This window comes from Lycorma delicatula, chromosome 8 (genome assembly GCF_047948215.1).
Source record: "Lycorma delicatula isolate Av1 chromosome 8, ASM4794821v1, whole genome shotgun sequence".
Lineage (NCBI taxonomy): Eukaryota > Metazoa > Arthropoda > Insecta > Hemiptera > Fulgoridae > Lycorma > Lycorma delicatula.
The window spans coordinates 40,829,640-40,855,014 of NC_134462.1; the positions used below are offsets into that span (position 1 = coordinate 40,829,640).

Sequence of the window (25,375 nt, forward strand, 5' to 3'; positions counted from 1 at the left end):
AGTGGTGACCATCTTCTTGGTACAAAAGAAACCAGTTGATCTGCTCCTATGTAGCTCACATTAAAGGGCAACCAAATCATCCGAACTTTGACACAGTGTTCTCTAACCCCCGCCACTCTCCGATCTGATGCGAGATTTCAATCCGTGTCCGAGGTGGGGGTGGCGCAGGCGCGCAGACTGTTCGGGAGAGCGGCTGTGTCCGAACACAGTCATCTTGGGGACATCTGCAGAGAGGACCCAACTCCGACAGTTGTAAGGAAGCGGCCTCACGCCGTACTGGACGAACCACCGTGATGGTGCGGTGCGGTAGCCGAAAATCGACAAACCAGGCTTAGGGGCCTCCATATTGCATGAGCCATAAACGGAATAGTGCGTCAGACGCGTTTCCGGGGTCGCGAGTGAATATTTTTCGCGAGTTATATAGTTTGAAGACGTCAAACACGGTAAGTCGCGCATAAAACAAAAACGCGGTCTAAATTTAAATTTTTTTTTTTTCCGCGTGTGTTTTGTTCTGTTTCTCTTGTTTCAGAAACGGGAGAAACGTGGATGTGGAGCGACTCGTCGTGCCGTCTCATCCTGCCAGTCGAAAGGAAAGTAAAAATTAAATTTTTTTTTTTTTTTTTTTCTCGTGTGTGTGTTCTGCTTCTTTTGTTGCAGATACCAACAGCCACTACAGAGACAAATGGTTTCTTCACTGCGGCCACGCGGTCCCCCCAGCCCCTTCTCAGACACACCTGTGTCTGAAGGTTAATAATTACGTGGAGTGAATAATTACTGTTTACTTCTTTCCAGAAAATCGCCGCCCCAAAACCGCGATCGCGAATAGGTATCACCATTTGTAAGTTCCCTATTACCTTCCTTTCCTTTCAAGAAAGAAGAAAGAGGGAACGAGCCCAGCAGCCATCAGCCCAGCAGCCACCTGCCCAGCAGACACCTGCCCAGCAGCCACTGACAGCACAGAAGAACGAAGAAACCTGCACTTTCCCCCGTTCAGCCTTTCGGGGCTTCGGGATTTACAAGGTTAATGGTATGTAACTTCGGTTACTACCAATTCTTGGAAAGTGCAGGCCAAAGAAGAACGAAGAGGTCTTCGGAAGAAGAAGAGGGAGAAGGAAGACCAACCACTCGCCTCAACATCACGGACTGGAGTCCGGAACAGAGCCCAGCAGAGATGCGTCCTGAAGGGCAGCCATACCAGAAGCGGATGAAGAGCTTCTACACAACCTCTCCTATTTCAAAACTTACAGTAAGACAAAATAACCCAGCAATTGCGACTCCTCCGGAAAAGGGGACGCATTGCTCCCTCCTTATAGCTAGTGCCCCGTTGTGGCATATTCCTGCTAGCCTATTAAAGAGTTAGCACCGAAAGGACTTCAGTGGACGGTCTGAAGGGGAATTACGTCGGGAGGACAGGCTTTATAAGCCTAGCCTTCCGCGGTCGGCCCATGAAATGGGTTCGATAACGCTGGTTTAACAACGGATTGGAATGCAATTAAATCCGTCTTAAATTCACTAAATAATAATAGACAAAACTTAAAAAATTAGATCCGAGATTAAAAAATAACCCTTTTAAAAAACAAGCCCGATTAGAATGATCCAGCAGCAAGGGACTCTGTCCAGGTTCTGCGATAAAGTAGGGAGTAATAGACTCCTGCCAACTTTGCATTCCATTCCATTCCATCTAACCCCCACTCTTAATCGATATAATCTCAGCCGAGATACACTGTTCCGCTAGGCATCAGAGCTCAGCGCCTTTTCTTATCTCAACATATACAATTACCTCTAGTTCTTACTGTTACTCAACGTTATTACTTCCCTTGGAGGCCTTCTCTTGTAAATTATCGCTCTAGTCTTTTTTGATATCATAAAACGTATACGAATCCGGTAATCTTACCAGAAAAATTTTATAATATTGTTGGTAGACTTTAGAGTTAGTGTGGACTGTATTTTTGATGAGATGGTAGATGATGAAATGAAGGAACGCTGTGTTCTTCTTGAATCGTTATATTTAATTTCTTGTCACCCTTGACATTTTAATTGAAATACAATAGTTACATTAAATTTAAGAATGTATTACAGTTTAGTCATAATTGAACTTGAACATTATCAAGAAACTATGAGTCCCCTTGGACTGAAATTAAAACACGACCGCACTGAGCGGGATTCTAACGAAGAATAGTAATACGGCTTCACTTTCCGGTTATCGCTAGCATCCACTAGATTGCAGCACCGGACGTGGAACGGAACAATTGTAAATAACTCCTGATGAATCCTGATGCTAGTTTACGCAGACGGTTCTAAAGACGAGAATTCTGTGGGTTGTGCTTTTGTTGTTGGTAATTAAACATACATGTTTGACCTTCCCAGCATAGTCAGCGTTTTCATCGCAGAGTTGTATGCTATTAATAAGGTCTTAAATATAATTATTTCAGCAGATCGACACATATTTGTCAATTCAGACTCCTTGAATGCCTTGCAGGCGATTAGTGACACGCACTCCAGAACACCCTTGTCCGTGAGATACAGTCTATTATTTCATATGAGCTTCTGCTGGATCCCCAGTAATATTGGAATTTCAATCAATGAGCGCGCTGATAGTGCGGCAAAAGAGGCTTATTTGCAGTCTCCTTTCAATAATCGCGTTGTTTCTGTTTCAATAATCTTGTCTGTTTTCTTAAGAGAGTGGTTCGTGATGAGTGGCAAAGTGAATGAATCAAATGTTACCATCAACAATAAACTTCGTCCAGTTAAGAATACCGTATCATCGTGGAGCTCTTCATTCAGACGTAACCTTCGAGAGGAGCTTGTTATTTACCGTTTGCGACTAGCGCACTCTAGACTCGCTCATGGACATTTCAGACGGATGTTTCTGTTCGTATTGGCTGTTATTGCTAACTGATGGTATACCACATACTTGTGAACTGTGTCTGTTATGAGACATTGGGTCGGAAATTTAGATTAGGTGCTAACAAATATTTTAGGGAACAATATGACGATGTTATCCAACGATTTGTTGATTCTTAAGGCTGTGGGTCTGTATTCAAATATTTAGTGTTCTATAATGTTTTTTAAATTTTTACTATTTTGCCTGTGATATAGTGCTTTTTGATTTTTTTTTTTTTTTTGTATTACTGTTTAATTTATCCGAAAAACAAAAGCTAAATATCAAATATATCGGAAAAAACGGACTTTTATATAAGAAGAATATGCAAGGAATTTTCATAAAGTAAAATACTTCTAGAAAAAATGCCATTTAAAAATTGAATTTAAAAGAAAAGGTTCATTCATTGATATATTTATTGTTGCGCAATTCCTTTTTTTTTTTATGAAAACTAATTTTTATTGTATATTATCAACAAAAAAAAATGCATAATAATATTTCCTTGAAAAGCTTAAAAAAAATAACATACTTTGTTTTAAACACTTATGTTAACCAAAAATATTTATCAAAAAAATGTCATTATAAAAGAACGGTTTGTATGGTAATGTAGACTTGTTTGAACGAAAAGAATTGGTTTATATAGAGAATTTTTTTTTTACATTCATTATAGCATAACGATTATATAAAGTTGTTTGTATGAGTCTTAACAAAAATATTTTTTTCTATTGAAGATATATGTGTGTATATATATATATATATATATATATATATATATATATATATATATAATATATATTTATATATATATATATATATATAGACCTTTCATAGATTAGGTTAGTAGGGAACCCAAGGAGGTTCCGGATCAACTAAAACTTAATTTTTTGGGGGAGGAAATTGATCAGTAGTAGGTATGTTAATTGTTTGATCACGTGAATAAACGACATTAATCGGTTCTTTAAATGGTGGTCACAACAAATTAAAAAAAAAGGAGAATGTACTGAAAAAACGTAAAACTTTGAACAATCTGAGACAACATTGTTTCTTGGTAATTAGATCCACTTCTCCTCCCCTTGCTTTTACTGTATTACTCAATAAAGATATCTCCATCTCTATTGTAATAAAGTGAAATATCTTCTCGAGTAAGTTCAAACTGTTTTCAATATACTGAAGACGTGAAAAAATAACTCGATACGATAATCTACACACAGCACAAATTGAATTATAGGTAAATTATATTTGATGAAACTTTATTGTTAGAAGAAATTCTTTATATCTTTGACGATAAGTTGCAAGTTTAATAATTCCTTCATAATAATAGTAAATATTCCAAGAAGTGTTATTTTGTTAACTAGCATTAAAGCGAGCGAAACTGCTAAAAAAAAATGCCATATTTATTATCTAATCGATTAAATTAGTTCTTTCCAGTAGACTCGAAAATTTAGGGATTTTTATTCCAAAATTTTTGTAGATTAGCAGGAATTTTTTTTAAAACAAAAAAATGAACATTTCAGACAGGAATACTTAATAAAAAAAAACAACAAAAAACTAGGTATATACCGGGTGTACAAAAAATTCTATCTTTTATTTTAATTTGTCATATCTTTTCGATTAAATGTGGAATGCTTTAACGAAGCGCTTACACACGTATGCGTACAAAGTGTTGACAACTATTATAGCTTTGAAGCCTACCGATTACGCTGTGCGTGCCGATTTCACAGTCGAATGATGCAGCAAAAATATTACGATATTCTCTTCATCGTTATATTGTTAATGATTTTATAATACCAATAAAATACAATAATTATCTGCTATTACAGAGTAGCAAATTGTTTAATTTAAGGAAAAAGTTGTTCTTTGTACTGCTTACCTAATTCACATTAAAAAACCGGTTTCAAGTTCTTGTTGGATTTTGTATTATTACAAAGTACAGTTAAGCCTACTTTGATAAATATTTCAATAACTAAAAATAAACTTACTTAATAAATACAAGACGGGTTTCAATACAAAATACTTATTATTAAATTAGATGCAAAATTATATAGTAAAAATTCTACAAAAATAAACATAAATAAAAATGTGTCGCGTTTCTTCCATTATTTTTCATTAAAATATTTAAATTAAAATCAATTATTAAAACCAATGATAATACTCTGACAGCTTTGAGGAAAAAGATCTTCTCAACGACTTAAAAAAATATTAACTTCATTATAATCACCCTACTAATGACTCGTTTTTCCATAAATGCTTAAACAGTTTACTTATAAATATAAAAAATTTAAATCCATTTAAATGCATAAAAATGACCTATTAATGATTTACATTTAGTATTTGATTCAATTAACGACATTAAGAGCGGTATTGTCAATATAAATAATATAAAATAAGAATTTTCATAGGTTGATCTGAGATTTTATCTCGCCTGGTTTATCTCACATTGAATAAAATGTATAAAAACAAATCTTTATAGGAATTTAATTCCACGAAATACATAAGGCCTTACTGTAACGTTGATGATGATTTTGACGCTTAATAATAAAGATAAAAAATAACAAAACCCCCAGAAATAGTTTTATTTATTCCTCATATTAGTTTTCTGTTAATCTATACAATTTCACTTCAAAAACTGGACAAAAAATAATTATAACCTGCCACGATTTTAGTGAAAGGCGTAAAAACTAAAACAAATGTCTTATTAACTACTTAATAAATATTTTTTTCTCATCGACTTTGCTCAGTTTGGACGTTATTAACTTTTTTTCAAGTTATCGGCCCTTTGCCGATAATGTCTATTTTATTTAGAAATTATTATAAAAATAATATTCGAAGTATTAAATAAAACAAACTGATTACGACAATGAACTATTATTTAGAAGGAAAAATATTATTTAAAAATACCTGCTGCAAGGATGAAAACGTAACCTAGTTTAACATTGCAACGTAGAGTACATAACACGGACACTGTAATGCAGGTTATTTTTTTTGCGAGACTACTATTTACCACCCGCGTTGACGTAAAATATTTAACCATTTATATACAATTTTCAATCCATTTACTAGATATTAATGATTATTTGCATTATTATTTACAGTTTCTTAAAATCGGCTTATACAGAGTGTACAAAAAAGAATTTTCCAATCAACATCTCTTAACTTTGACTTGCAGTAATGAATCACAAATAAATGAAGTAACTCACAGTTTATCGCTGTAAGGGTTCAATGCGAGCACGATTCGGCACGCGGCATACATCCAACCTAGTTCATCTCATTCTTTAACTAGCATGTCTGTAGTAATAGAATTCTTAATGAATTTTTTTTTTCATTCTTACAATTTTTTATTTTGTGAAACATAATTTTTTCATGCAGCGAAACCTTTATATTTAAGACAAATCAATGTTAAAAAAGAATAAATTAATGATTTAAAAATATTATTTCTTCTACTATATAAAAAATATTATTATTTACAATGTTAGTATGATTACAATGTTATCTGTACCAGTTACATTCTCCACCGGAGTAATATTGAGTCATCAAAAAATCAGAAAATTTGAAAAGCAACTCTTAAAATAATTTGAGTGGATATTCTCTTCTTTTTTTTTTTGTTTAGCCTCCGGGTCCGCAGTTAAGCATTTTTTTCCGTAGAGGATGAGATGAATGCTTTATAGCGTGTGTAAAAAATGCCATGCCTGACCTAGATTCGAACCCAGGGGGTGAAAGGCCGAGACACTGCCACGGAGGCCGGCGAGTAGATATTCTTCTGATTTGAGTTTATATTTTCGATTTTTTTCTTCAAACTTTGAGTGACATTTGAATTTATTAGCAAGTGGAAAGTGTATTAAAGGTTATTTTAAAGATTTGTCAAAGATTATTATTTTTTTATTAAAAGTTTTACTTTTCTTTGAAAATATATAAAAGTCAAAAATTCATTGTAAAGGGTTTTTTCTGTAGAGATGATAGTCTTTCAAGAGAAATACTTTATCTCTAAATCCAGTTTTTTTTTTTTTATTTACTATTGCAAAGTCGTTCGACAAAACATTGTAATAGAAAGTGTCTTTTTTTAATAAAGAATTTCAGTTTATTTAATACTATTGATTAGTTATAATTTTTTAAACAAATTAATTGTTTTTGTTAGACAAATTTTAAACATGTATTTGATTTGTTTGAAAAATTATTAAATTGATCAAGAATATTAAACAAGAATAGATTCTTTGTGGACGGCGGTTTCTATGGTAATGTAGGTTTCGTTGAAGGAAGATTATTAAAACGTTTCTATTGTAATGCAGATTTTTGAGAACGATAAAATTTGATTTCTATAGAATAGTTTTTTACAAGTATTGTGATGGCGAAAAACTTCGGTTTCCAGATTTCAACGGAAATATCCCTTTTGACCATCCCTGAATCCATTTTGACTAGCTTCGGCGTGACGTCTGTACGTCATGCCGAAGCTTATTTAAGTTCTGGATTTAGGAGTTTTCTAACATCTAGTTGTGCACCTCCCCTTTTGATTGTAATCGACTGAACCAAAAATGTCCAAAAAAGCCCAAAATTAAAAAAAAATTATTTTGGATTTTTCTTAACTGCATTAATAAGTCCTCGCTGAGAAATCTTCAACGATATATCATAAATGGTACTTATTTTCTTTGGTTCCAGAGTTACAGCCAAATAAAATTTTAATTAATGAAGTATTTGAATCTTAGAGGAAGTCATATCGATTCGAATCAGACTTCATCTCATTTTTTTTTAACTTTTCTTAATTTAAATATATTGATTTATTAATAATTTAGCCTTCATTGTAAAAAAAAATTTTGCGATGAATATTATTAATTCAATAATAACAAAACAGAAAAATATTAGAAGTTTTTAATGAAATAAAATTTTATGTACTTTTAATTTTAGAAAAATGTGTAAATGTAATTTAATAGGCGTACAAGGAACTCGTGTGTTGTGCACATTCAATTTTTATATATAAAAATAAATTAATAATTATATATTTAATTATTAATTAAAAATTAATTTAATTAATTTTAATAATAATTTTTTTATATATAAAATGTTTGTCTGTCTGTTTTTTATGCCTTCCTAAACCATTCATCCGATAGTGATGAAACTTTGGGGAATGATTGGACGTATGCCAGGGAATGTTTCTGAATTAGTTTGGACTCGCTAGGTGGCGCTGGCGTCGAGATATTTCGAAAAATTGTATTTATGGTTCGATTTGCCTCATATTCAGAATACATGTTACTTACATGGAAAGAATTATCTCTGCAAAAAATGAACCCGATAGATGGTGCTGGGGTTGATATATTTAGAAAAATTATATTTATGGATCGATTTGGTTCATATTCAGAATATGAATATTAGTTACGTGAAAAGAAATATTTTTGCAAAAACTATACCCGTTAGGTGGAGCCGGTGTGGAGATACTTACGAAACAAACAAATATACAAACAGACTTTTTTATATTCTATATATATATATATATATATATATATATATATATATAAAGGCATGTTCGTAGTGTGTCCGCTAAAGACCAAAAAACTAACGGACCGATTTAGGGAAAAGGAAAAATGGAAAACGGGGAAAAGGTGGAAAGAGGAAAAGCTGAAAAGGAAAGTGGGAGAGGGGTTATGGAGAAGGGTGAAAGGGAGAAGTTGGAAAGAGAAAAGGGAAGGAGAAAAAGTGAAAGGTAAATTTTGTGAAGTTCAGTTTTTAATTTTTTTTATCAAATTTTCAATTGTGTTCATTTAAACTCTCTCTCTCTCTCTCTCTCTCTCTCTCTCTCTATATATATATATATATATATATATAGCGAAGCATTGCTGGATCTGCTAGAATTTAATATAACAGAACAATTATATAAAATTATTAGTATGAAAATCTTAAATTATTTTTCTATTAAAAAAAATATTATTCTACAAAAGTTTTATGAATTGAATAAAGGGCTTACAATTTTTTTTTTCTAAAAAAACTATAATTTCTATCTTAAATATTTAATAAAAGATTTATTTAAAAAGAATTGTTTCTATGGAAATGTTAGTTTTTTTTTAATGGTAACCTGTTTTTTTATAAAACAAATTTTTACTATCTTCATTGGAAAATAAAAAGAAATTTATTGATTTTTTTTAACAAAATGTAAATTTGCCAACTGTTTACATAATATTTTATACATTTTTAAGTTAAAAAAAAAAAACTTATATCTTGTAAATTAGTGCAGTTCCGGAATAAGGTTACGATGTCAAACTTAAAAACAGGTTTAATGTTCCATTCATTTAATGCAAAGTGCATATAAAGAAACGTGATTAGAATCTGTTTAGATTAATATTCAAGCATAGTACATGTTCTTTTTTTAACGATGCTTCTGTACTTAAATTTCAGGTTAAAAAATGGGCTATTATATCACTGGTTGGCATTCATTAATATAAAGAATAATAGCAATAATTAATTACGTATTAAGATTACATTATATACCGACAGTTAATTAAATGTTTTTTTACAATTTTATTGAAAAAATATAACTGAATACGTCTTATTTTAAAACTAGATAGAATTTGACTTCCAGAAAAAATCTTTCTTCGAGCTGATTAATTAAATGGCATCTTCTTCAGTGGAGTTGGGAGTACTGTTGTTCTCAAATAAAACTGAGCTTTTAGCCGGGAAAGTCATTATTTTGTTAGCAATTTTTTCTTCCTTCTTATATTGAAGTTGCTCTCCAGCAGTTAAAGTTTCATTAAGTTTGGATCAGTGGTTTTTAAAATGTAAAGTAACAAATTTCTAAATACAGTATTTATAAATATTGTATTTATAAATACAGTATTTATAAATACACACTGAATCGGCCAGGCATATCATTTTCACATACGCTACAAATCATTCATTTCATTCTCTGAAGCAATACCTAACGGTGGTCTGGAGATTAAAAAAAAAGTTGTTTTCAGAAAACCTATTAAACTTTAAAGATTAACAAACAATATTCGATGTAGAAATAATATTCTATTTATATAAAATGTACAGACATCCTTAAGTACAAGTTGGTACATCTGTGTGTTGTTTGTACCGATGTTTGCCTGAGAACCCAGAAATTTCTGGACCGATTTGAATGATTCCTTTATCACATTATAATTAAATTTTGAGAAATATTATTTATATACAAATTAATTCAGATAACTCAGAGCTTGTAGTATTTTACAGCCATTTTTCTGGCTGAAATTTATAACCTGAGTGGCTGAATAATGATTATTGTATTATCTTGATACCTCGATTTATATATTATTCAATTTGTAATGATTTACAGACGAATGGGTAGATCCTCGTTTAAACCAACTTTAAGTTAAGTTACGAATGTTGATATATGTTTTAAATACAATAATATACATTTTTAAGCTACTCCCAATTGATAAAGAAATTCATTTTTGGTTTTTAATTTTTTATTTAAAACGAGAAACGGGTATTCCATAGATCTTGAAAAAACTGTTTATGTGATTTATTTAGAAAATCCTATAAAAAAATTAAATTATTAAATTTAAGCCAATAGGATTTTAAACAGCTTAAATTACAGATTTTTTGAGATTTTAATTAATTAATTTTTTTTTAGTTAAGGAACGTATTTTAGGTGTAAACTCTCAAGGCAGAAGAATGCAAACAAAATTTTGCAACAATTTTTCGTTATCCTTTTTTTACTTCCTTGTATGAAGTAAAGGAAGTGTTGTGTTCGCGAAAGTTTCGGTTTTCAGATTTCAACGGAAGTTCCATTTTAACCATCCCTGAATCTGTTTTTACTAGTTTCGACGTGACATCTGTACGTACGTATGTATCTTGCATAAATCAAAAACGATTAGCCGTAGGATGTTAAAATTTTGGATTTAGGACTGGTGTAACATCTAGTTGTGCACCTCCCCTTTTGATTGCAATCAAAAGGACCAAAAGTGTCCAAAAAAAGCCCAAAATCCAAAAAAAATGGATTTTGAATTTTTTTCTTAACTGCAGTATGCTCTCATTGAGAGTTTTTCAACGATCATTAGTGGTACTTATTTTCATTGGTTCAAGAGTTACGCCAAATAAAATTTTAATTATTGAAATATTTGGATCTTACAAAGGGAAGGCATATCGGTTCGAATCAGACTTCCACTTTTTTTTAACTTTTCTTTTAATTTAAATATATTGATTGATAATTATTAACGTATTATTGTAAAAAAAAAGAAGGTTTTACGATATATAATAATAAAATAAAATTATGAAATAGGCGTACAAGGTTCATCATTCCCTTCCTGGTAATGGAATGAATATGTAGTGATACCTGGAGGAACACTAGGTAATAAAGTTTTTAATTTTTCATTAGTTCTACATTCATTATATGTTATATGCGTAGGTTTTGTTATTACATTATACGTAAAACACGGTTTAACATATATGTGATGTTGGATGAGAGATAAACTTGTAATAAAGTCTTTTGCAATTGAAAGAACAAGCAACGGTTTTGAAACCCTAAATTGGATACTTGTTTCTTGAATAGCATGTTAATGCTATTAGTAGTAATCTTTTACTACTATTTTGTTATATTTTAAAAATTGGTTACGAGCCAGGTGTTCCAGTTTAGTTGAAAATAATCAATTAAATATACATAAATTTTAATTAGTTATGAAGGCAATACTTATAAAAAAGTTGGTGTTAATTTTATGGTTTAAACTTTTTGTAGCTGAATTTTTGAAGGTAATATGACAGTATTTGACCTAAAATTACGTAGTATTTGACCTGAAATTTTTAAGATCGAAGCTGTACAATCGACAGTCACTTCTTTTTTATGACGCCATTAGCACTAAAGTAATTATAATTATTAAATGCATGCTATATATTTGAATCATACATATTAATTGCAGGTACTAAAATAATTTATTTTTAGGTGGTTAAATTTTGCACCTAAGACTTGCGTTTATCAGGTCGGATACTGTTTGAAACTATACAGAAATTTTAACATTATATTCGTACATAATTCTTTGTGACATTCACAATGAGGAGTAGGCCCACGGGACCACCTCGTTGACATTTTCATACCGCATGTTGAAACTGTACGATAGCTAGGTCTTCATATGGGGATAATCGTCTGACATGAAAGTTTTATGTGAGAGGAAAAAGCAACTAATTATTAATTTTAGGGAAATCTAGCTAACATTGCTTAATAAGTAGGTCTTGTACACAGCAATTCTGAAACCGATTTTGACCTAGGGGACTCAACTTTGGGGTACAAGCAATTATACAGCGATTCAAAAATAAATTAGGAGAATAACAGACTATGTTTGGTGAAAGACGTGATATCCACGAATATCTGGGTTTTCCATATGTCCGAAAAAAAATACAGCGTTTCGGTACAAAATACAAACTGCGGGTAAACAACCCCGTGAACTATTTGGCTGTGAACCTTCTATATAGTAGTGAGAATGTTAGAAGAATAAAACGACTTCAAGTGTTGAACCTTGGTGACTGTGTTTTGAGGTGAAACTGCATTTTCTTAGTTTTGCACATCATCTCACTATTTCATTTGGTTCTATCGTCTGTTTAATTTTTTCATTTTTACTTTTAGTCATTTTTATTTTTTTTATTTTTTCCGAACGCATTTTTACTTCCTTGTACGAAGTAAAGGAAGTATTGTGATAGCGAAAAATTTCGGTTTTCAGATTTCAACGGAAATGTCCATTTTGACCATTCCTGAATCAATTTTGACTAGCCTTTCAGCGTGACGTCTGTACGTACGTATGTATCTCGCATAACTCAAAAACGATTAGCTACAGGATGATGAAATTTTGGATTTAGGACTGTTGTAACATCTAGTTGTGCACTTCCCCTTTTGATTGCAATCGACTGAACAAAAAGTATCCAGCAGTAATAATCTAGTTGAGAACTTTTCAATGATATCATAAGTGGTACTTATTTTCATTGTTATAGCCAAAGTTATAGCCAAATAAAATTTTAATTAATGAAATATTTGGATCTTAGGTGAAGGTACATCGGTTCGAATCAGACTTCATCTCATTTTTAAAAAATTTTTTTTTGTTAATTTAAATATACTGATTTATTAATAATTATTGACCTCTCATTGTAAAAAAATTTTTGCGATGAATAATAATTCAATAATAACAAAAAAAATCAGAAGTATTTAATGAAATAAAATTTTTAGTACTTTTCATTTTAAACAAATTTGTAAATGTTATTTAATAGGCGTACAAGGAAGTCATGTGTTGTCCACATCAGATTTTTTTTTTTAATAATGTTGTAATTGGTTAAAAAAATAAATATATGTTAAAAAATAAGTGAGATCGTAAGTGTAATAATAATTTTTCAGTTTTATTAATAAGGGGCAAAGTTAAATTTTAATTTTAATTTTAATGCCGATTTTGTTAATTTTATTAACCATATCTTTTTGCTAATATTTTATTTATTTATTTTTTTGTTTCAGTTGGCTCGTGATGAGAGAAATACTTATCTACTTGAAAGAGATACTTAACTATAGGCATATAATGTTTGCGTTCTATTACTGACTTTCATTGTTTGTTTTTTTTAGAATGATAAAAGGGGAGAGGGTTTTTCAATATATAAAATTAGATAGAAAGATAGATTATATAATATATGTCTACGTGAGTGAGTGTGTGTTTGTGTGAGTGAGTGATAATTGCATAATTGTTGCAAATTATCGTATAATGTATAAAAATTTTTTGCTTGTACTGTGTTAATAATACGGCCTGGCCTGTGTATTATTTAACATTTAATTTTAACAGTTTTTAAAACTGTATACTTGTATTTTTTTGTATTATTGAAGGATATACGTTTTTATACCTATATCTATAGGTATTATAGGCTTATAAATAAATCTATATTATGTCTGTTGGACGGGTGTCTTATAAAAGATAACTTATTAAGAAAAGAGTTATTTTATTACACACATAGTCCATTAATTCAGTTTAGTATATAACATCAATTTATTTTTTTCTGAAATGTTTTAAGTTATTTTACATGTTCCTGCATAAATAATTTTCATAATTTCAGCTTGGTAAATTACCTTGTTAAATAAAATTGAAATGCTGTTTAACAGTATGTTGGATTTTTTTAAAAATCTTACATAAAAGAAGTGAGAAGTAGTTCTCCTTATTTACTTTATTTTCGAATTGGCCATATCTGGACCCCTTGAACAAATTTTATTTTTCCTTCTGCCACCTTCTCAATTATTTTTTAAAATCTTTCTTCTTCTAATATGTGTTCTAATTGTGTTCTTTCTCGTCTTGAGGCACTTTTAAATCTTTTAAACTCAAAAATTTCGGTTTTCAGATTTCAACGGAAATATCCATTTTGACCATCTCTGAATTCAGTTTGACTAGTACGTATCTCGCTCGCATAACTCAAAAACGATTAGCCTTAGAATGTTGAAATTTTGGATTTAGGACTGTTTTAACATCTAGTTGTTACCTTCTCTTTTGATTCCAATCGACTTAACCAAAAATGTCCAAAAAAAAAGCCTTTGGATTATACGATGTATCATAAGCGGTACTTCTTTTCATTGGTTCCAGAGTTATAGCCAAATAAAAGTTTAATTAATGAAATATTTGAATCTTATGATGGGAAGGCACATCGGTTGGAAGAATCGGACTTCATTTTTTTATTTTTAACTTTTTTTAAAAATTTAATTATATTAATTTATTTATTAGTAATTATTAACCTATGATTGTAAATAGATTTTTACGATAAATAATAATTCAATGAAATAAAAAAAAAATGAAAAAATAAGAATTTATTAGACTTTAATGTAACTTAATAGACACACAAGAAAGTCATGTGGTGAAATTTATTTTTCTCTGATTACGATCTCTTGGAGATTCTATTCTTTATCTAGAAGCCAATTTTTTTTTACTTTTCAAATTATCGATGAAGTTGAAATTTTTTTTATCAAAACTATTTTACGATCATTTAGAAATGACCGTAAAATATTTTTCTCGTTTTTTAATTGTAACGATTAAGTTTCCAAATTTTCTATAAATTTCCTCGTTTTTTTAAATCATTTATTATTTTCACACTTCGTGCTGAGTATTTTTCTTAAAATTTCTCTTTCCTTTTTCAAAATATTCCTTGATTATTTAATGTTAAATTTTCTACCGTGTTTTCAGTTTTATCACTGTTGTAAAGGTCTGTATTCCACATTGTAAGAAACAGATTTTTATTGTAAAAATTATTTGGTAAGCCATTTTCTTTTTATTTGCCCGATTTTCTAAAAAAAATTTTTCTAGACTATTTTTCTGGATTACTTCACCTAGTTATTAACATTTTTCCACGACTTTAGTTTCTATTTCTCTTAGGTGTTCATTTACATTTGTTGCCATTTAGGTTTTTTTTTTTTTGCTGATGTTTGAAGTGCAGTTCTTTCGGAGATTTCCTTCAATATTTCGATTTGTTTTTGGGCTCTGTTTAGGTCATCAGCGAAAATCGCTAGATCATTTTGCCCAGCTTCATCTCTCGCTTGCATCACAGATCAGAACTTTGGTAGCAAATCTGTTTTAATCTTTAGAAAAGCTTTTAGACATTAAAACTGGTTATATCCATCAAAATATTAATTACTGTATGGTTTGTTGACCTCCCGGCCATTATCTTTGAACGTTTTGATTTAATCTATAATGGTCAGTTTATTTATAATGTACTGCACTGATTCTTATAGTTTTATTTTTTCTTTTAGGATATACTTTGATAGAAAATTTTGATTGCGAGTTTTAAACAATTTTTTTCATGATGTGATTTTTTAACCGAACATCTTCAGGAAAAAGGTGGTATTTTTTATGCTTCTGTAATTCCAAAATGGTAAACTTGTGTTTAATGAGGTAAGTAACAATCGACAATGCAACAGTATGAATTGTTTCCGAACAATGTATTTGGGGTTGATAAAAATAATACCATTGATTTACTTAATCACGTTAAATAGAATTTTTTTCTTTTAACATTAGTTTCGTCGAAGAAATTAGAATCTTATGATCTATTCAGCTTCGGTTGGATAATCGGGGTCGTTTTGTTCGTTATTATTAAAAAAATTACATCAGTTCAACCATGAAGTCGAACTTATGACTTTAGTCAACTAGTCTATCGAATTACCAAGTAAAGTATTAATAATTAAATCTACAGTAAACGAGCTTTGCTAATTTATTTATAAACTAGCAGACCCGGCAATGCTTCGCTATTGCTAGATTTGAGTATATATATATATATATATATATATATATATATATATAGATTAAATGAATGCAATTGAAAGTTTGATAAAACATTCACAAAATAAACATTACAGAACTTCACTTTTCCCTTATTTCCTGTTACCCTTTTTCCTTTTCCCCCTTTCCCTTTTCCCATTTTCCGTTTTCTTCATTTTCCTTTTATAATTTTCCCTTCCCCTCCTCTTTCCCCATTTCCACCCCTTCACATTTTCTTTACCCGTTTCTCTTTCCCTTTATTCATTTTCCCCTTCTTTCCTTTTACCTTTTTCGATTTTTCTCTTTTTCCCTGCGCGTAAATCGGTCCAGTAGTTTTCATAGTTTATAGCGGACACACATATCGGAAACATTGAAATGGAATCGCAAAATATTTAGTATAGCGTGTGTTGCTTTTATGTCCTACAGAGAGCGCTATTTTTCAAAAAAGCATGTTTTTACCTGTCACAGGTGTGACATTTTACGTATATAATAGTAGATAAAAACACGCGCGTATTCGAATGCAAGGTTGTGTCAAAATTTCAAAGCAATCTGTGAAGAACTTTCGGAGATTTAAGATTTTGAACAAACGAACATTTACATTTTTATTTATATAGATTATTTTTTTAGTATTTTTCTAATCTTTTTTTACGCATATGTGATGTATTTAGCAATGTTTTTAAATAAAAATTGTTACATAGTTTTTTAATTATCCATAGAAATACGATCTTGGGTAAAAGGAAATATAGAATATTAGTTAAGGTTCCTTGTTTTATATCCATTCATTATTTACCCTTGATTTCACACACGCGCACACACGAGAAAACATATACACACATACACACACATAATAACTTTTCTCATGTTTATTACACAGGAAATAGATTGTAAATTACAAACCTAAGTGAATAGTTACCGAAGTGATTTATATTTATATGAAATGCAAAAAGCTTTTTGTCTTAAATGTTTATTTATGATTAACTTTTAATAAATTCAATGGAATAGTAACTTTTAATAAAATATTTTTTTATATTACCCATTTTCCAAAAATACTTCTTTTAGTAACTTTTAGGGAAGATTTAAATGTTTATTTATGATGTTCTAATGGATATTTATTTCACTGCAATAGTTTAATTTTTAATAAAATCTTTTTTTATATTACTCATCTTCCAAAAATACTTGTTTTGGTAGCATTTATGGAAAATTTTGAAAGGCATTTTTAAGTGAGTTCAAATTGTATAAAAAAAAAAAAACTGAAGATTTGCAATGGAACTTGTTAATTGTTTGTTTACATAATACATAACACTCTTTATTATAATAACTTGTCAATAAAATCAATTTTTTTTATAACTAAAATTCATAAATTTCATGATTGAATCATAATGCTTAATATATGTATGCCGTAACCAACATGCTTTATAACTACGTAACCCGGTAGTTATCAGTTTACCCCAAAATTTCAGAACTTAAATACATAAAGTAATATGAAGGCAGGTAAGTGTTGTATGTAAGTGATATACGGCAGGTAATAAGTACAATTTCTATTACACGCATCTCTTTATAAACATAAATAATTTTATAAAAATATTATAATATTAAAAAGTGTTTAACTTGTATTATACAAGTATTATAAGTATAATACTCGTACTTATATGACTTTATTAAGCCTAACTTAGTAATGGATTGATATATTTGAGTTATAATGGATATCAGCCTGGTAATTGTAGTATATCATACTTTGGTATTCTCTTAAAGTAATAGTTAACTTGCTGGGTTAATTTATGAAAATTTTCATAACTATTCGCCAGTTTAACAAACAACGTGTAACTTTTTTTTTGTTTTTCTTGTATAAGATTAACTTCGACGTAGTCTCTGGCTTTCATCTGGAGGTTCCAGGTTCGTGTACTGGTCAGGCATACATTTTTTCTCCTACTACAAAAATTTATTATTACTCATTTAGTAACCGTTATTGAGCATACAGTTATGCTATTATTTTAAAATCCTCTTTTTCATCACAAAGTCAATAATGATTGAATTACTGACCATAAAAGTAAAACTAATCGTTAAAATAAAATATTTTTTTCTATACTTATTATAGAATTTTCCCGTAACAGGATATTTGAAGATCTATAGAAAATATTTTTTTGTGTATTATTTATATTAGAAGTACAAAAAATTATTGATAATCAAAGTATATGAACACATATACTTAATATACACATCTTTATGGAAATATATGAGTAATAATATATATATATCAAGAAAATTATTCTTGATATATTACAAGATTAGATCATTTAAGAATGAGAACAAGGTTTCCCGAAGAAACCCTTTTTGTGTATTATTTATATTAGAAGTAGAAAAAATGATTGATAATTAAAGTATATATTTCTTAATATACACATCTCTGTGGAAATATGTGAGTAATAATATATATATATACATAGTATTGTTTTAATAAGAATTAAAGAAAATTATTCTTGATATATTACAATTTTTAGATTGTTTAAGAATGAGAACAAAGTATTCCCGAAGAAACCCTATGTGGGAGTTACCATCTTTATAACAAAAGTGAAAATTGAAATTATTAAATAATTGAATTTTTTACGCAGGGTGCTATTATATTAATATGCAACGTTTTGAAAGAGTGATAAAAGTAAAAATAAAAGCTTATAATAGTGATTTAAAAATATTCATGGTGTGTGGAGTATGATGATTTGGACTTCTGAATTTGTATTAAGTTAATTTTATTCATTTTAATGTACTCGGTTTTATTGTACTCATTATCTTATTTGCGTCGTAAGTACATCTTATTTATACTTACATAAATAGTTTTTAGATAACTTAACTTTATTTTTATATTAAAACTTCAGGATTATTGGTTCTGTTATTTAAGTACAGGAGATACCGTGTCGCAAATCCATTTTTTTTTTTTTTTTTTTTTTTTTATATTGAAACACTTATTTAAGAACCAATAATTTTTCTGGTGAATTTTAAATTCATCTATATAAAAGACACTTTCTTAAGGTTTTTTTGTTTTTTAGTTTAGAAGTAAAGAATTTCAATGAATTTTCTATTTCACTCGTATTTTACTTTATTAAAAACCTTCCACCGTAATTTCCGTCATCAAAACGTAATTTTATTGCGTTGTATATATGTTTTTCTTTAAAAACTAAAATTTAAATATAAAAATAAGATATATGGCCAAGAATAAGGTTTTATTTTTTGTTAAAATATCATAGATAAATATTTCTTAGATAAAGAGAACTTTATTAAATATAACGCACATTTTGAATTCATTAGTTTAAAAATATACAAATATTTTTTACGTTTTCGTGGATTCAGTTATATAAGTAATAAAAATAAACCATATCGTTTTTAGTTTAGAAGTAAAGAATTTCAATGAATTTTCTATTTCAGTTTCTTTAAAAACTAAAATTTAGATATAAAAATAAGATTTGGCCAAGAATAAGGTTTTATCTTTTGTTAAAATATCATAGATAAATATTTCTTAGATAAAGATAATTTTATTAAATATAACGTACATTTTGAATTCATTAGTTTAAAAATATACATATATTTTTTACGTTTTCGTGGATTCAGTTATATAAGTAACAAAAATAAACCGTATCGGTTTGTTGAACATTTTTGTCCCTATTTTTATAGAAGAAATTAATCCATTAATATTCATGAACTGAAGAGTAAACAATTGGTTTAACTGTTTGATTTTCTTTTAATTTCTTCTCAAATACATAAACTTATTATTAAAGCTTATTAACTCAAATTATTATGTTTATTCGGCCAGGTACAAAATATTTATCTTGTTACATTTAAAATTAGTAGTGCGTTAAGTTCACAAAATATTCGTAACACTCAATCATTTTATTAAAATCTCATTCTTATCATTTTTGTTTTCTTTAATATCCTCTTCGGTATTTTTGTATAGACCTCTGCATCTTCAGAGCGTTTTAAAAAAAAAGAAGAAATATATAGACCATCCTAAACACGATATAGTTAATTTTATTTCAATATGAGCGATTAAGCATTTTTCTATATAGTTTTTAACGCAATAAAATATTTTTTTAAAAGAATAAATTACGTTTCTAAGGAACTGTCAAAGTGCTAAACTTTAAAAAATACCGTAAATTACGAAACTATTTTTACGTAGAAGAATATGTAGCTTGATTTATATATTCGTATATTTTATACTGCCGGTGGCGCGAAGAGTATTTTCACATGCTACAAATCAGTCGTTACATCTTCTGAAGCCAAATACCTAACGGTGATTCCGGAGGTTAAAAAAAAAGAACTGCGTTTCTATGTGAACGTATTGTGCGAAAAAGGGACTATTTTATGCTAAGATGTTTGTTTTTAGTCTGTTTGACCATTCCTGAGACCCAACCACCAAAGAACACCGGTGTCCACGATCTAGTATTCAAATTCGTATAAAAGTAATGCGCCTTTACTAGGATCTGAACGTTGGAACTCTCGACTTCGAAATTAGCTGATTTGCGAAGAGCATTCACAATTAGACCAACCCGGTGGGTTCCTTTAATTAAATGAACTTGAAATTTCTGTAATGCCCTAAAATTTCTAAAATGCCTTTGAAGTTATTTTATTTTAAAAACATTTTATTATTACAGTTTCATATAATTATTATTTTATATAATAACATCAGAACCACTTCTCATTTTTACTCATTAATTTTGAACTTTGTAATACTGATCTAATTTAATGGATTCCTAGAGCGTTACTTTTATTATCTGTGGATTAGCACAGCTGCTATTCCCGGCTTGATCTAGATAACAAACGAATACGTTATGATTTGGACAAAGTATTGTTTCTTATTAGAAATTTTCTTTTACAAATTATTCTCTTTCGATGAGTTTTTAAATAATATTCAACAAACAGTCATGCTTTTTATACGACTGCCTGAAGAGAAGTACAATGCATTTTGAGTGTATGTATGTTTGTTTCACCGTAGCAGCTCAACGGCTGAACCGATGTAGATGTATTACCCCGCGTTGGAATCCTTATGTTACCGGGAATATCGTAGGATATATAAATATGTGTATATTAATAATATATAATATGTTGTGTGTGTATATATATGTGTGTGTGTGTGTGTGTGTCTTGAAATAAATTTAAAAAATTGAAAAAAAATTCTACTATATACAGAATTGTCACCCGCACGCTCGTTATTATCCTATATTAGTAATTATCCTTATTAAAGAGCAATTTTTTTTTTGGCAATCATGTTTTTTTAATTTTTAATATTTATCTCTTGTTCTGATATCGTTAAACGTTATTATGTCCTAAAATAGTTTTAAAGTAAAACGTTCGAAGTAATTGCTCTTTCTATTCTGGTTTAATTTTATTTATTTATTATTTTTAGGTAATAATAGATAAAACTATAGTCACTTGTTTTTATTTATCTATTTTGTATTTTGTGATGTTTTAATAAGGTTTTCCATTGATCCTTTGAAATAAATTTATTATCTATGGAGTAACACACCCACCTATCCTTTTTTGCCTCATTCTATTATAATCTTTAATGATAGTTTTTCTTCTACAAATGTTTTTCACTTATTTTATATTTACATTTATATACCAAAATAAAATATATACTAAATGACCGACTGGTATTATTTTTGTCATACCTCCATCTTTCTTTATAATATTCGTGTTTATCAAAATGTAAAATGAAACGAAAGCAGGTTATTTTTCAATTTTTATTCATAATATAAATTTTTGTTTATTTTATATGTAAAAAACAAAACTATTTAATATTATTCATACAGTCAGTTATAAAAATAAGTAATTTTCTATTTTTTTTTGCGTTTATTTTTGTTATTTTATATTTGAATAGCATGATTTTTTTTCCAGTTTTTTCCTTTATTAATAGGAGTAATTTATTTTATATAAATTTACCATTTAATTTTAATAGTATTCTTACAATTATTTGAACTCAGTTTTTTTATAATTCATGATACTGTAAAATATTAAGAATTTTGTTTTGTGGTAAGATTTAATTTTTATAATCATCATCCTCAAAGACTCGTTTGCCTTATATACATTTCTACCATCAAAAAACAAAAAATTAGTTATGTAATAAAGACTAAGGCATTATTAGACAACTAATAAACGGATCTTAAATGGTTCTTCAGATATAAATACTCGTAAGTTCAGTATTAATTATTTATGAATAACTGTTTAAAACTACATCTTCACAGTTAATTACTTAATTTATACTAATATAAATATATTATAATATATTATATTATAGTATAATATTTATACTAATATTTTCAGGTCAATACAATTGTTTGACCAATCTATCAAAACCATGATTAAAATGTAATTAATTATATGTAAATTATTGGTGTAGTATTATACCTACATGGTTTGGGTTCAGTTAATATTATTTTAAATTGTTAAGTCCGAAAGTAAATATTACTGATGCAATAATCTTTTGTTTATTACTATTATTATTTTTTATATTAATGTGGTAGAAATATTTATGATAATTCTATTATAAGCTGCATTTTACGGATTACTATATAGGTTAAAAGTTGTTCAGCATATAAATATATAAAATAATAATGAATGGATACTTACCAAGAAAACTGATAATTTAAAAAAAATCACTTCCTGTTCGGTTTTGATGGATGGTAGTAACAGTTGCAGTCCATTATTATTGTTATTATACAACGAGTATATACAAAAAACGAATGAATTCTATTTCAAGTTCAGTGGAACAGGTCAGCGAACACTATAACAACGGAGCGATACAGGTAATTACGTTATGCTGTTACCGTGGTCGCTCTTGTTAACACATCGAAAGGTAATAGAGAACTGTTGGCAAAATACGAACTCTTCAACTTCATTATCTTCCTTTACTTCTTCTTCATCTCTCTTTTACTTTTTGCTAACTTGCATGAGAACTGCTAAAAGCAAGTTGTAAGAACCAGTTTCACACAACCACGTAATACTTACGCTGTCTGTCCCTTACACCACTACAACATGGTCGTGTGTGTATATATTGTAACCTTTGTCCATCAAGATAACCCTGAAATTAGAATAAATTGTTCATTATATTGTTTGTTGACCAATACTATTCTTAAGTCATTCAAAAAGGAAATATTTTTACATTGTAACGTAATGAAATAATAGGTGATTAATAATTTTTAAGTAACTAATTCTTTATACACGTGCAATTAGAGCTCCCTTGGAAATCTCTTATTGGGAGTGATTTTTTTCTGTTGGGTCCAGCTGCCGTGGGCATTGAACGAAATATTTTCTTTTATTCACTATAAAAATTATTATATAATTTGTTCTCTCAATAACAATTATAATTACAATCGGCTCTCTTGCGAAGCCACAAATAAGTTATTATATAATTTGATCATAAAATTATTAATTTTTTTTTAACAATATTGATGCGTATTTTTATCAGTCACAAGTCTGGATATTTTCTTCATTTTTTAAATGTGCACTTCTTCCTAAGGGATATAAGATATGATTATTATTACTTCACCCCCTTCTATTTTATAATTTATTCATTAAATTATTACTAAGTTTTTTAATAATATTTATCAATAAAAACAATATATATGGATTTTTTTCATTTTTTAAATGTGTACTTCTTCCTGAGTGAGTCATATAACATGTATGATTATTATTTCATCCCTCCCCACTACCTTTTTTCTTTTTCCCGTTTAGCCTCCGGTAATTACCATCCAGATAATACTTCAGAGGATGAATGAGGATGATATGTATGAGTGTAAATGGAGTGTAGTCTTTACAGTCTCAGTTCGACCAATTCCCGAGATGTGTGGTTAATTGAAACCCAACCACCAAAGGACACCGGTATCCACGATCTAGTATTCAATTCTGTGTAAAAATAACTGACTTAACTAGGACTTGAATGTTGGAACTCTCGACTTCCATATCAGCTGATTTGGGAAGACGCGTTCATCACTAGACCAACCCGGTGGGTTACCCCTTCCCACTACCAACACAACCATAATTCACACCTTCTTGATTATTATAACTAAATATATCTTAATTCCTCAGCTTTAGGAAGAAGATCCAATATTATGTTGGATAGGTTGTACGAACTCCTGTACTTTTTATGGACTTAAAAGGAGAAAAATTGAAGAAATACAGTGATATTTGAAATGTTTTTTCTTTAAAACGTACCTTTGCTTTCATGAATAAGTGTAATGATTAATGTTTCCGAATGGGTTCAGAGTTTTTCCTCACAGGCCCTTTGTCGTCTCAATTAAAAGAAAAAATAAAGTATTTTGTTTTTATATTTAAAGAAATAATAAATTGTATTAAAGAATCCAACGTATATCGTTATGTAGTGATTTTCCCATACCAATTTACTTTTCCAGCCCCTTTAATAAAACCGTTCTTCTTAATAATTTTTTTGATTTGCTGAATCCAATTAAAAATTCATTGATAATCCTGAGTTGGACATCTTTGCCCTCTCAAGCAGCCTAGATTCCCAATAATTTTTTACATTGACGAAAATAAACGTCATTTTAATCGTCCTTTTTTCCTATTTTCAATGATGAAAAACACAGTAATCTTAAGAGTTTCCATACCAATTTTCTCTCAGGGAAAACCAGAACTTATTATTTTGTAAAAATGATGTTTTTACTTGAAATTGGAAGTTCATAAATTTTAATAAGCCAACGTACATCTAAACTTCATTAACCGGTTTGAAATTTTTATTAATTGAGAGTTCCAGTTTACAAATCAATCAAAAATTGATTTATGTATGCTACATTATTTTTTTTTTTATAATTCATTTAATTCTAATAGAATAAATTAATACTGAAACATTAATACAAAAAAAAAACTTATCACATTCTCAATAATATTTTTCTTCTAACTATTCGGTACCCGAACAGTAAAGATCCTAAGGCTTTATCTTAAAACGAGAGTTCTTAACGTTTTAATAAAATACTTTTTATTCGTTTAAAAGCTTATATAAAAAAATCACTTTGAATAAATTAATTTGCCGACTTCAAAGACACCATTTCCTTTAAAAACAGTTATTAATTAAAAACAAAATTTTGTTAACGAATATTTTATTAAAAATTACAGAAAAAGAAAGTATAAATTGCAAAAATGAATATCTTACAAAACCCTAATTTTTAGAATGTTATAATTTATACCAAATAATCGAAATATTAATAAAAAATGTTAAAAAATCTATATTTTTCACTTAATCAAGTCTTGGCACTTGAAGAAGGAAAAGAAGTCTGGC

General features: G+C 28.9%; 1 protein-coding gene across 1 annotated transcript in view; it reads right to left on the minus strand.

Moving 5' to 3' along the window:
• Positions 1–23,106, minus strand: part of LOC142328643 (ABC transporter G family member 23-like) — a 135,779-nt gene extending 112,673 nt beyond the window's left edge. Inside the window, exon 1 of the mRNA XM_075372516.1 lies at positions 22,714–23,106. The gene's annotated coding sequence lies outside the window, so the exon portion shown is untranslated. The remainder of the gene's footprint in view (positions 1–22,713) is intronic.
• Positions 23,107–25,375: the final 2,269 nt, after the last annotated feature.